Source organism: Cyrtonyx montezumae, unplaced genomic scaffold (genome assembly GCF_038088225.1).
Source record: "Cyrtonyx montezumae isolate F1298 unplaced genomic scaffold, pur_monq_1.0 scaffold_25, whole genome shotgun sequence".
Classification (NCBI taxonomy): Eukaryota; Metazoa; Chordata; class Aves; order Galliformes; family Odontophoridae; genus Cyrtonyx; species Cyrtonyx montezumae.
The window spans coordinates 12,666,851-12,680,451 of NW_027071992.1; positions in this window are offsets into that span (position 1 = coordinate 12,666,851).

Genomic DNA, 13,601 nt, shown 5'->3' on the forward strand with positions numbered 1-13,601 from the left:
AGAGGAAGAGGTGCCATGTAAATAAACAGTGAAGGCTGGTAGTGCTGACCACAGTACACAGCCAAGAGCTCTGCCTGAACAGGGGAAAGGTAGATATTGGTTAGTACCTAGAGGACATATGTGCTACAGCTCATGAAGAGCTTCCTTCCAGAGCCTTTTGAAGGAGTATTTGGCGCTGTACACCTCATTGTATTAAGTCTTAGGCTTGATACATTTCTATCTGTAGTGATGGGGAGATGTTCCTGCCTTTGTCTTGCTAGTAGGAACCCCAGTATGCAAATATCTTTGTGCCAGGAAAGCAGATCTAATACATCATTCACTATGGTGTCGGTAAATCGACTAAAGATTTTTTGTAAGACATGAATATCTTAAAAATATGTATTAAGATTCATATAGATGTCATAGGATTAGTAATGCCTAAAAAGATGTGTTTGAATGTGGATAAAGCCTTAGTTACTTTATATTTTAACAGAAAACAGGATTATTACCAAAACAAATAGAACATTCCAAGGTGACACTAAGAGGAGGAGAGAACACAGCTACAACTGTACTGGGTTTGTTAAATATTGCAGAATTTTCACAGAAATGTTCCTGTCCAGAATGCTAGGCATGATGTTCGATGCGGATGATGCATGTGTACATGACAACAAAAAAAAAAAACAGCAAGGAAAAATTGAACTCTTCTACACAATGTCTCTCATATATTCTGGCAAGAAGGTAAAATGGGTAGAATTCATTTGCCTTTCTTTCATTGTGAAAGGCCTTTCCCAGTATACATTCACAGCACCTATGCTATGGACTTCAAATGCAAATACAGCTAGTATTATAACTTGTGGAATTCAGCAGATATTTCTGTTTGTGCAGTGGATGTTACTCAGATGGCGCATCTGACTGTTATTCAGATCTAACTGCTCTTTCTTGTTAGCAGTTCTATAAGAAATATATCCACCTTCCATTCTCTCCTCCTCAGTTTGGGTTATAAGAAAGTTGAAAATTAAGTCTGTCAATTACAAATTAAAAAGACATATGGCTCTTGTTGGCACTGTAGAAAAATACTCATTAAAGTGTTCATAAGTGTACAGTACAAAACTCAGGAAAACATGACCTTTGGGCAGGTGGAACATTTGCCTCATCTTTGTAATAGCTGCAAAATCTAATTATTTGGAATGAGAAACTGTCTGTATAAGATACAAGCATTTAAATTAGCATATGCTGTAAGGAGGCTTGGATACAAAGCTGAACTTAATCAAGGATGAACAACTCTGAGTTCCATGAGGTGTTTTCTCACAAGTCTTCAGGCAACCTTGACCTCTGAACATCTGGGATTTCAAGCAAAACTCTTCTATACTTTCTCCATCTCTTTCACACTCATACACGCTATTTATATATTTGTTATATCTTACAGAAGACTATTTTTTTTTAGTTGTAGGTATATATTGTCTTTATACCATGGAGAGATGGGAAGAATACTTCTTGCACCTACAAAAAGCAAAAGCAAACAAACTAAAAAAACACTTTCCTGCTATGTGGCAACAGGTCTCCTCCATTCAGTGTTTCTGCAACACATCACCATAGTGACAGGATGTGTTGCTAGGAAGTTTACTAGTGGTTCTTAGTTTGCTGACCTGAATACTTAAGCCTTAAAGGGGCTGCTGAAGTGTGTTTTTCAGTTAGAAATAAAAGAAAACAAATATCTTGTTGATACTAACAGACTGTTAGATTGAGCAGTGAAAGCAGTTTTGAAACAACACACCAGCAGTTTTTCATTGTTATGGACTGGTTTTCAACTGCTCTCACATCTCATGAACAGAAGTAAACTGGCTGATAAATTACAAACTTTGCTGCGACACTAAAAATGATTTTCATTTACCTGTTCTTTGAGGAACTGTAAAGCCTTATTCCCAATATAGGAAGACCAAAACACTTGTATTTACAACTGTGTCACACTCTGAGATCTGCATTTAAGTGAAATTAGTCTAATGAATGAATAAGGACTAAATTGAGAGAAGATAATAAGAGAACAATGAAGCAAGAATGCGAATAGGTGCCACCCTTCTCCTTCACCTTGCTCAATATTTAACGCATTTTCTTAGCTATATTATTTAGAAAATCAAAACTGTAAGAAGATTTTGTACCTTATTTTTTGTTGTTGATTTTTTTTTTTTAAGATAAAACTGGGTAGATGAGGGGAGAGCAGCGTACTATGACTTTAGCAAGATGCTTGACTGTCTTTCAAAACATCCTTTCGGGTAAGTTGGGAAATATGGGATAGAGAATTGGCTTGTGAATTGGATTGAGAACTGGCTGACTAGTAGAGCTAGGAGGGTTTTGATTGATAGTGCAGAGCCTAGTTGAAGGCCTGTAGACAGTAGTGTTTCTCAGGAGGTTCTGGTCTGATTCAACTTCTTAATGACCTAGATGAAGAGAAAGAATGCACTTCAGCAAGTTTTCTCATGGTACAAAACTAGGAGAAGTGGCTGATATGCTGGAAGGCTGTGCTGCCATTCAACAAGAATTGGACAGGCTGGAGAGTTGGACAGGAAGGAACTAGATGAACTTAAAGGCAAGTGCAGAGTCTTGCAGATTGTCTCTCTCTACTCTGCCCTGGTGAGGCCACATCTGGAGTACTGTGCCCAGATCTGAGCTCCCCAGTACAAGACAGAAAGGGAATTGCTGGAAAGAGTTCTGCAGAGGGCCACAAAGACGATAAGCAGCCTTGAATATCTCCCTTATGAGGAAAGACTGGAAGACCTGTGGTGTTCAGCATGGAGAAGAGAAGGCTGAAAGGGGATATGTGAGAGACAGAAATTGTTTTCCTTTCTTTTGTCTCAGAGCTTGCTTCTAAGTCCTTTTCTGTTGACAAGACTCTGACTTATAACTGCCGGTCATCTAGATGGGTGTTATGGTGCCATTGTCTCTGCTTATGGTTGTAAAGATAAGCAGAAATAGGTGCAAATAGTCTTTTCCGTGGGGGTACGGCTTGGAGAAGCTGACCACCACAAAAAGACAATGCTCCTGCATGGCAACAAAGGCAACATCTGCTGCTGGCTTATCTGTTGGGCCAGACATGTCACACAAACAAAGAGAAAAGGAAAAAAAAAACACCTGAGAAATAAGGGATAAAAGGGATATTTAGTAGCAGCTGAGGGATCTGGGCCATTTAGTGTGGAAAAGAGGCGGATCAGAGTCTCATTGCTCACTTCTGAAAGGAGATTGCAGTGAGGTGAGGCTCAGCATCAGCATTAGGATGAGAGGTAATGGCCTGAAATTGCACCTCTGGAAGTTCAGGTTGGATACTATTTTCAGAAGGAGTGGCAATGAATTGACAAGGGAAATGGTAGATTCACCGTCCCTGGAGGCATTCAAGAAAAGGATAGATGTTGCACTGAGGGACATGGCCTAGAGCTGTCACAGGTATGGCTTGACTGTTGGACTCTATGATCATAGCGGCCTTTCCAACTTTAATGTTTCTGTGATTTTTTTTTTTTTAAATCAAGCTAAATTCATAGCATGAGAGTTTTCAAAGTGCAGTTCTTCATATTTTCACTCAAATAGCCTTTGGAATCATTTTCTTGAGATGTGGTTAATTTACCAGGATCATAAGAAGAGACTGAAAGAGGTAAGCAATGCTAAAGGACCTTAACACCAACTGATAGTTCAAGCAAAGGACTTGATGACTAAGTTAACTCATGTTCTCTTCTAGTCAGTACCATTTAAATGACAGCTGATTCAGTGCCTGGGAGATTTTGAAACTTGGAGCCATAAATGTACTGTGTTTTTACATGGCTCTAAATGTTCCTTGTTTTCTTTTCCTGCTCTCCACACAATCTTTTCATTACTAGCAAGTATTCTGCCTTCATAACACTTGCCTCTATTCACACACCTAATGTGACTTAAACTCTGAACTACTGCAAGGCAGACTTTTGGTAGTAGTTATTTTTACATTGACTATATCTGTAGTTAGTAAATTCCATATCTTTGAGTATGCTTTTCGTTCAGCTGAGGGATTGTTTATGCGGGAAATAACAGACAAATGAATTAAGGTCTAGACCTCCTCTAACAATTAATTACTAAGTATATCTTTACTGAGCTCTAGGTGCCCTGGCTACAGGAACCTGTCAAGAATATTAGTTTTCTTCTATAAACAGGATTAAAAAAAAAACAAAACCCAAACACCAATAAAAGCAGCTCCTCTCAAACAAAATTAACAATATTTGAAAAGGATGTCTATTCTCCACTGTTGCTATATAGGACTTCTATGCGCTATAACTATCCAATACTGCACCCCAGAGGTAAGAAAGCATCACTTTCTTCTTTACCTGAAAGAAACTGAAGCATGCTTCAGTGCATTTATGGCTGTTAGTGTTCATTTTGAGCACCATAAAGAAAAACTCTGACCTCTCATAACAGCTATGTATTGCCATTGAATGGCTTAGTTTACATGTGAGAATTACTGTAGATAGTGTGTTTTGGCCAAAACAAAGAACTTTGCTGGTGCAAGTGCTACTGCACTGCTGTGATTAAAAGTATGTACTTGTTGGGTCAGCAGTTTCTCATTGCAGTATCTCCTGGCAATGTATCTTGGCTCTGTTTCAACCTTAGCCCAAGTACTCAAACATTATGTGATGGTAGAATTCCAGGTAGACCATATTTCTAAATACCTTTCTTCTTTTCTCCCCTCTTCCTCACATACTCTTTCTTGGTCATGAAATTCTGCTTGACTGAAATGAAGTCTGAAAGAAGCATGACTCTACAGACTCTAGGTCAGACTTCTGATTTGCCACAAGTTTTACTTGCTATGGCAGGCTTAGCACTTCAGTGATATATGAATTCTGCAGACGTGGCCCTGCAGACTTTCTGAAAGACTTGTTAAGCATGGAATTAACATGTGCAAGCTTTGTACAAATCTGCTGAATCCTAGGTTGAGTCCGAATGTCCAGTATACCCTCTGAAAACTGAACAAGAGGTGCTGCCCCACAAGTGACTGAAAAATACACAAAGTACAAATAATTATAAGCAGAACCTCCAAACAGGTATGCATGCAGTACAAATGACAGTTTAAAATCACATCATGCAATACACTCAACATAACACTGCAGCACAACTGTAACTGAGAGCCCAGAAAAAGCTTTGGTTTTAGTGGAACTAGCTTATCTTAATGACAGGAAAAGAAGTGTTGGAAGAAAACAGTGCTTAAGTGTTGTAAGAAAGCAAGATAAATAGTGAAGGAAACAAGTTCTGGGAGCAGATCAGTTAACTGTAGATGTTTATTTCTGTTCCTAAATAATTATTTTATGGTGTGACCTTGGCTAACTCAGATTCTATGCCTTCATTTTCTCAAGATGTTTGCCCGCATCTTGAAAATTGCTTTCAGATTCCCAGATGTAAGGCAGCATCAAAAAGCAAAGCAAAAAAACCAAACTACTGCTGCAGTTCTATTGCTTTCTGAGTGATCTTTCTGAGTGATTTCTCTTCTGATTCTCTCTGGAGAGTTTAGTCTGCTGCACTTCCCCTGAGAAAAGCTTGCAGTCATTGTCATTATGTCTTTTATTTTTTTATTGGCAAGCAATTTTCTAGAAACTGTTGTCAGTACAAAACAAGCACTTAATCTATCTGATGTTTATAAAATGTGGCTGATTCTACGATTCTACCAGACTTTAGGAATCCTGGCAGCCCATGAATGGAATATCTTCCATTCTCCTTGATAATGATTCCCATATCATATATTGTCCATTTTATCCTGCATCCCTTTACATTACATTGTCATAAGTTTCAGAGAGGGATCTCAGCCACATTCTTTGGGACTTGTTTATACTATTGTAGTTAATGATACCATCCTGAAACCAAAATGAGTTTCATTTCTGTAATAGTTTTCATATGTGGGTAAGTAGAGTGTCCTTTTTGGATCTGAACACTCACAAACTTCTAAAAACTCTAAGTAGATTTCTATTCTTATGGTGGTATGCCTGTGGTTCCACTGGAGGGAGCCTAGAATCTCCTGTTGTCAATGGTCTTGGTGTAATTGTTCTTCCTTCCTCATGTGACCTGCATGATCTTAAAAAGAGCTCCAGACTGTTTGGACGTTGATTTTATGTAAAAATACTATTTTCTTACTTACGGTAATTCATGCTCTCATACAAGTATCCTTTCGCAAACATGCCTCTAAATGTTTTTCCTCTGTAATGTAAGTTGGAATTTTATTTGAAATCTAAAGTAGTAACTCAATTACTCCACAGGCAGATCATGTGAAATGACAAATCTAGTCTCAATTTTGTGAAAGTAAACTATATCTCTCAATTTCTTTACTCTCATTTAGCTGCAAATTCCCCACAGTTCACTCTCCCCATTTTGATCAGTAATTTGATTCATTGCACATCAGCTTCCTTAGTTTTCATTGAATAGCCAGCTCTGCAGGAAATATGGTTTCAGGTTTGTTCTGCAAGGAAATATATAGATACACAGAATTTTAAGAGATTCTGTATAGAAGTTTCTTGCAAGGAGTAGTGAAAGCATCACGTGCTTCTACACCTGATTTCTGTACACCAACAGAATTTTTTAATTAACTTGTTTGCCTTTAGTTACAGCTGATGTAACATCTTTTTATTCCTGAAAATGTACTGAAAGATCATAATTCTACCTGTAAAATTCTACCTTTGATCCTCAGCATCCAACACCTCAGAGAATATTTTCAGTGATTAGGAACAAAATTGCCATCGATGCCTAGTTAGTTTCTTTTTTTTTCTCATTTTGTTTTTTGTAATAATCTACAACATGTTCTTTCATGTATTCTGATCGATTCTTGATATTTATTTGGTTTACTGATGTTCAAACCAGTTTTTTTGTTTTCTATGAGAATTAGAATAATGAAAATGTTGAATAAAGAGAATAATGTATTTTAAGTTTTGTACAAATTTCTTTAATGTGCAAAAGATTTTCATTCAGAGCTCACAGCTTCCGCGCGATGTACTTTGTAAAATCAACCTTACCACGCTGTCCTCTAGTGGCAGGACTTGGTAGTTCAAAGCGCTTTTGATAACAGCGAGGAAAGTAATCACTTTCAGGAATTACACAGAGGCAATTTAGTTAATGAAGCAATTTTTTATAGTTCAGTATTAATGCAGAACTAAATATCATACGAATACACCATCATTTTACTGATCAAACTTGGTTAGAGCAATTGCAAAATGTAATTTTGAAATCTACTTAGTTTATTGTCTTCTGGAATGATCCTTCATCCTAAAAGTTTTCCAATATGATGCTGTAGAAATGAAGATGGAATTTTAAAGCCAAGGTTAGAGGAATGTTCATCCTCTGTGATGAATACAAACAGAGCGCACACACACACACATATACCATAATAAGAAAGTAAGACATAAGAAAACTCTCATACTATTTGTGAAAGAGAACTGAAGTAATCAGTAATCTATCTGCTGCAGACCTATTTCAATTTTCACAAAGAATACACTATAGATTTTTTTACTATAAGGTCAGAATTTTTAGCTGAGTATTTCTAACCAGAGTCATTTTTACCAACAGAAAAAAAAAAAAAAAGAACAATTATCATATCACAGAATCATAGAGTGGCTGGGTTGAAAGGATCTCAAAAATCATTGAGTTTCAACACCCTGCCATGGGCAGGGTTGCCAACCGCTTGACCAGGCTGCCCAGAGCCACATCCAGCTTTGCCTTGAATGCCTCCAGGGATGGGGCATCCACAAGGTCTCTGGGCAACCTGTTCCAGTGCATCAGCACTTTCCTCCTAATATTTAACTTAAATCTCCCCATCTTATTTTAAAACCTTTACCCCTTGTCCTATCATTATCAACCCATGTAAATGGTCATTTTTCCTCCTGTTTATACACTCCCTTCAAGAACTGGAAGATTGAAATGAGGCCCCAGAGCCTTCTTTTCTCCAAGATGAACAAGTCCAGTTTCCTCAACCTTTCTTCATGGGAGTGGTGCTCCAGCTCTCTGATCATCTTAGTGTCCCTCCTCTGGACCCATTCTGAGAAGTCTGTGTCTTTCTTGCGCTGGAGGCACCAGGCCTGGATCAGTGCTCCAGACTGGGTCTCATAAGAGCTGAGTAGAGGGGTGCAATCACCTCCCTCTCCCTGCTGGCCACCCATTTTTCAGTGCAGCCCAGGATACAGTTGGTCTATTGGCCTGCAAGTGTACACTGCTAACTCATGTCCAGTTTCTCATCCACCAGGACCCCCAAGTCCTTCTCTGCTGCTCTCCAGGAATTCTTCCCCAATCTGCATAAAAACCTGGGATTGCCCTAGCCCAAGTGCAACACCTTGCACTTGGCCTTGTTGAACCTCATTAGGTTCACACAGGCTCACTTCTCCAGCCTGTCCTGGTCCCTCTGGGTGACTTCCCTTCCCTCCCCTCCAATGTTTCAACTGCACTGCTTGGTGTCATCTGCAAACTTGCTGAGGGTGCACTCGATTCTATTATCTATGTCATTGATGAAGATGCTGAAGAGCATTGGTCCCAAGACTGACCCTTGGGGAACACCACATTTGGCCATCCTCCACCTAGGTCACAACCCACTGGTTGTGACCAGCCAGCCACTTCCTAATTCATCCAGCAGTTGATCTTTCAAATCCATAACTCTCCAATTTAGATGGAAGGATGTGGTGAGGGACAGTGTCAAAGGCTTTGCAGAAGTCCAGGTAGATGACATCTATTGCCTTTCCCCTGTCCACAGATACCATCACTCCATCATATAAAGCCAGGAGATGGTCAGGCAAGATCTGCACTTGGTGAAGCCATGCTGACTGCCTTGGATCACCTCTTTGTCTCGTAAGTGCCTTAACACAGTAACCAGGAGGATCTGCTCCATGATCTCCCCAGGCACAGATGTGAGGCTGACCAGCCTGTAGTTCCCTGGGCCATCAGTTCCCTGGGCCATCCTTTCTCCCTTTCTAAAAATTGGAGTAATGTTTCCCTTTTTCCAGTCACAGGAGATTTCACCCAACAGCCATGATTTTTCTAATATGATGGAGAGTGGCACAGCAACTACATCAGACATCTCTCTCAGAAGCCTGGGATGCGTATCATCCGTCCACATGGACCTACGTACATTCAGTTTCATGAGGAGGTCTTGGATTTGTTCCACTGTTACAGTGGGACAGAATCCACCCAGGTCCTGGCAGACATGGGGAGCCTGGCCACCACTGAAGACTGAGGCAAAACACTTACTGAGCACCTCAGCTTTTTCCATGTCTGAGGAAGCCAGATCTCTGTTCTCATTTATCAGAGGGGGAGTTCTCTCCTTGGTCTGTCTCTTCCTGCCTATGTACCTGTAGAATCTTTTCTTGTTATTTTTAATCTGCTACTTTACTTACTAAATCACACTTTTATATAATGTCCTGCAGATATACTTGGTTCTGCACAAATGTCTAGGGGAATATCATTGCTGAAAGCAAATACCCTACATTTACTTCCTGCGGGAATACAAAGTGAAATTTTCTTCTAGAATCTGAAGTTCCTAAATGTGTAAATTTTGTCTGAGTGTTCAATTTTCTTGACATACATGTACTCTCAGTGGTGCTGGTTTTGTATCTGCATTAGTGCACTAAGCTTTTTAATTAAAAAGGTATACAGAACGATGTGTGCCATGCTTCTGTCCGGCACAGCATGCCCACAGCCTATAGCTGAAACTAAAACCTCTGCCTCTCTCCATCAGCCCAAAAGGAGAGACTGTGGTGTGCAAACAAAACATGCTGTGTGAGCTGTGTGCTCTCACTCTGCTGTGGCATAGCCTTTCTCCCACTCCATGTTCCTGCACTCAGCCCCCACATGCAGATTGTGTGGATGCGTGTGGCTCTGAGCTGTGGGCCCTTAGCAGGGGACAGGCAGTGTGCAGGTCAGCGTTCTTCCTCCTCTTCCACCACACCCCTATTGCTCAAGTCAGACCAGTGAAAGCTGCCTACCTCACATGACATCCTCTGTAAGCTGGGAGTGCCAGCGTTGTGCTTTACAAGATCTCTGTATGTTCTTGCTGCAAGCAATAAGTGAGCATTAGAAAAGGAACATAACTAACACTGGCAAATAAAAGTGTATTTAGAAGATAAGTAATGGGAACAGGCAACCGGAATTAACATTTAGATTGCTTTTGTCATGGAGCCTTGTGTCATAGGGAACTGAAAGTTTGTAAATGCATGTATGTCAGCTAAGTCACACCTTCAGCTAATGGTGCTTTTTAGAAATGTACCATATTGAAACATTGAGCAACGTGTTGCCAGCCTCTATTATTGCACCTCATTTTTATTCTAGAGCATTTTAAGATGCTCATTTGCTCCACTGGTGAGTGAATTGTCTCTGGAAGGATGAACAAGTGGTAGGGCTTGAACATATTCAAGCATGGAATTGTTTCAAAATATCTAGCTTTAAAAACTGTCTCAAAAAGTCGAGCTGAAAGTTAAACCACTGAAGCAACCTAACAAGCCAAATGTAGGCATTTGTTTAGGTTAAAAAGATGTTGTTTTTAATGTATTTCAGATATTGTGTACACAGCTCAGTTTTTTGTAAGTATAAAATGAAAATATTTGTCTCATCTAGAATAAATCCCATCAGACAATTTCTCATCTGTCTTAGAATAGTAAATTGTGTTGTACCCCAACACATTATTTTTAAGGCTTGCTTAGCAATTTTTCTCTTTAATTGTCACTTATGAAAAGATTTACTTTAAATTAGAGACAATAGGATGGAGTTCACAGGCTTCCTGTGACTGGGAGGTCAGGGAAGGGTATATTTAAGTTAAATCTATGTTTTTTGCTAGTTTCTTAGGCCACTTTGACAACCAGTTCAGTCACCACAAATCTCTACAGTGGGTCTGGTTTTAGCAGATCATCATAGCCCACGGGAAGCACATGCCTCCAGGTACCAGTGCAGGTACAGGCACTGAGCAAGGCACATGACTGCACTGTGACAGAAGCTGCTGGGGTTCTGTTATGGAAATTCCTAATGTAGCAAAGTCAGCAGAGGTAAATGTAATTTCTAGAGTGCTTCTACTGTTGTTCCTATAAGTTTTTTCTCTGAAGATAACTGAAATAGCTAAATGCTGCCATGGGCTTTTTGGAAAGAGTAAAGCAGGTTCGTTTACATTCCTTGTAATTGCTTCACTCTTTCAAAGCGCTCTCATTCTGCCTGTTTCTGACATGCTGGTAGGTGTACCTCTGGAATGTTACTGAGGTAGGCAGAGGATGCGGTGTTGCATCAGATGCAACTGGAAAAAACCTCATACTGGTGCTTGCCATAATGCTCAGCTATTTGGAAGTCTGTGCTACAGTTGCTGAGTTCAACTGAATTGAAATGAAGATCTGTTTTCAGCTATCCAACACAGCACAAGCTTGGGCCTGCAGGACAGCATTTAAATTCTTCTTGGAAAGAGTCCAGCAGCTGAGTAACACCATTGTTACAGGAAAAGCATAAATTAAAATGATTTATTTGATGTAATAAGCCACAACAAGTTGACCAAAGTAAACAATTCTGTCACTGCAGCCATTTATTTTATTTTAACATCTTCCTCCCTGCCACTTCTGTCCCTTTTACTCCCCAGAATTCTAGGACCATAGCTATCACCTGCCTTATAGCCAGCAGGAAATTTTCATTGTCCCACAACTGATTTTGCTTTTCTCACTTATCTCGTTTGTTTTTTTTTTTTTGTTTTGTTTGTTTTCTTTTTCTTTTTCTTCTTCTTCTTCTTCTTCTTCTTTTTTCTTTTTCTTTTCCTTTTCCTTTTCCTTTTTCCTTTCCTTTTCCTTTTCCTTTTCCTTTTCCTTTTCCTTTTCCTTTTCCTTTTCCTTTTTCCTTTTCCCTTCCTTTTCCTTTTCCTTTTCCTTTTCCTTTTCCTTTCCTTTCCTTTTCCTTTTCCTTTTCCTTTTCCTTTTCCTTTTCCTTTTCCTTTTCCTTTTCCTTTTCCTTTTCTCCTTTTTCCTTTTCCTTTTCCTTTCCTTTTCCTTTTCCTTCTTTCCTTTTCCTTTTCCTTTTCCTTTTCCTTTTCCTTTTTCCTTTTCCTTTTCCTTTTCCTTTTCCTTTTCCTTTTCCTTTCTCCTTTTCCTTTTCCTTTTCCTTTTCCTTTTCCTTTCCTTTTCCTTTTCCTTTTCCTTTTCCTTTTCCTTTTCCTTTTCTTTTCCCTTTCCTTTTCCTTTTCCTTTTCCTTTTCCTTTTCCTTTTCCTTTTCCTTTTCCTTTTCCTTTTCCTTTTCCTTTTCCTTTCCTTTTCCTCTCCTTCCCCCACTCTTCCTTATTTTTAAAGAGCTTTGCTTGGTCTGCTGAATGCTCAGGGCTTCACTAACTGTGAGCAGTGGAGCCTGACCCTGATCTGATGCCATCTGACCTCCTTCTGACTCCACAGCTTGAATGTGTTACTGTGTCTCATTTCAGCCCAAGTACTCCAACATTTACCACAGCCTGAGATTAGTCTTGACCGTGGGATAGAGGCTGTAGATGTAGATTATGTATCACTGATAAGTGGCAGGACCCTTTGGCTGGAAAAGCTAACAAAATGAGTAGATATGCACTGTTGATTTTCATATAGTCTTTGTTTTTATATGGTGCTTGCATTAGACCTAAGTAGAGAGAACTTAAGCTACTGATATTCTGTCCATTTACCCATATTTTAGCACAATGAAAGTGCATTTCTTTTCCTTCACAGATGCCTCAATGCACTCTGAAAGTCCCAGTTATGAATCCAGAATACATTGTGTTGGACACCATTGTGCTCAAAACTTTTCATCGATATCTGCCACTGACCGTTGAAAACCAACTTAGCACTCCTCCTAACTTCCATAGACTTGTCTTTGATATGTTCTTCCTGTAAGGAGTTGGAAAGAAATCTGGAGAAAGGGTATATTATAAACCTAAGAGGTTTTATATTCTTTTTAAGACTGCCAAGCAAAATTTTACTTTTCCAAAATATGAGGTTTATAACGCCTTTATAATTTCAGTGAATGTATGTTAACCTTAAGTCACATTCCTTAGAACTGGTTTGCACTCAGTGCACTCATTCACTTCCTGCAGCTCGCACAGGGTGCAAAAACTTGTTTGCCTTTGTCTATGATGTTACTGTAATGTTCTCTGGAGGCAAAATGTGAATCTTCTTTTCCTGCGTGAAGTCCATGCCAAGTATGTTACAGGAAGGTCAGGTGTAAATGAAAAGTTAGGCATAGAGCTGCACAACAACAGTGGATTCATCTGTATCCAGCATGGGTTTTAGCTTTGTTTAGTTGTTTGTTTTCTCTCTAATATGAAAGCCAAATCCATGTGTATTTTGCATCCCCAAGATTCTTTTCCATGTAAAGTAGCCTGCAGGATCAAACCTGTATAGAGGCTGATGAGTATGGACAGAAGAGTGCTTAAATAATTATTTGAACAAGAGTTGATTAAACATCTCTCAGGCAGAATATATACTGTAATCTCACTAAAATCAATAAAGGCTGGAAATGAGCTAGACTGCAGATGAACTCGATGTTTTATATTTGCATTATTCTGGTTTCTTAATTAACAGGATGCTCTTAGATCCATCATTTCACTTCTAGGTGATGGCACATCTTCAGATTCGATCTCATATTAACAGGTCACAAATGAGCCTGA